The following is a 1,064-nucleotide window of genomic DNA, read 5'->3' as shown; positions in this document are numbered from 1 at the left end:
TAAAAAGTACTGTAAGAGTCTTATACTGACCCATTGAAATGAACCCATAATCAAAGTCATTTAACAGTAGTATAAATACCCCAGCGCTGCTCTTTTCAAGGGTGGGTTGGAGGGATTACAGTGTACAGTTACAGTACAATCCAAATACACTACATTATATTACTATGGTAATTGTCAACTCTTTATTAAATCACCACAACGTAACATTTGCTATAGTTACCTCAATTTTTTTGATATCGTATACCAAGAACAGTTTCATATAAAATAATTAACATTTTTTATATTAGCAAACTTAATCATTTTGGTAGCTATCGCTTCAGTAAGAATCTTAAAATGTAATGCATTAAATGGATGAAAGAATTTCAGAAAACCGTACTTGTTAACCGTAATTAACGAGACATGATTTGATTAATTCTAGGATTGAAATTTTATCAATAAATATAGCTAACATTAGATAAGCTTTTTTCAATAATAATATTACAATTTAATCGAATAAACGGTACTTCTTCTGTTTTGTTATAACAACCGTCAGTAGCTAATGGCTAATCTTCCGAGCAAAAACGATTTAACCTATAAGATTACATTAAATTAAGTTCATACCACAATTCACGTACATGAAAACCCAATTATACAAAATTAGCATAATAAAATTATGGAAACTGTCGGTACTTTATGAAACGCTAAATAAATTCTTTGGTAGGCCTATAATTTATAGAGTATGACTCAGCTAAAGACACAGAATGTATGACTGAAAGCGTAAAAAAGTCTTGCCTTGCTTTTATAGTGAAAGCAATGTTGATATTACGTTAAAACGCCCAATCTTTATGACAGCATCCATCAAAATAAATAAATCTATGGCCTATAAATAAAGTCTGCAGTCATGTATTGAGAATCATGCTATCAAAGTGTACATCTGTGTGGACCGGTCAAAGGTGTATCTTGCATTTACGTATATGTACGATTACATGCATAGATAGATCCCAAACCTGCGATTTAATATGCTTACAGGTAGTAAGTAGCCTATAAATATTTCCATATTCCTTATATAGTTGCTAATCGGTTTG

The sequence above is a fragment of the Trichoplax adhaerens genome, genomic scaffold, assembly GCF_000150275.1.
Source record: "Trichoplax adhaerens TRIADscaffold_146 genomic scaffold, whole genome shotgun sequence".
Classification (NCBI taxonomy): Eukaryota; Metazoa; Placozoa; class Uniplacotomia; order Trichoplacea; family Trichoplacidae; genus Trichoplax; species Trichoplax adhaerens.
The sequence above is the reverse complement of the archived record's forward strand: the minus strand, read 5'-3'. Positions refer to the sequence as shown.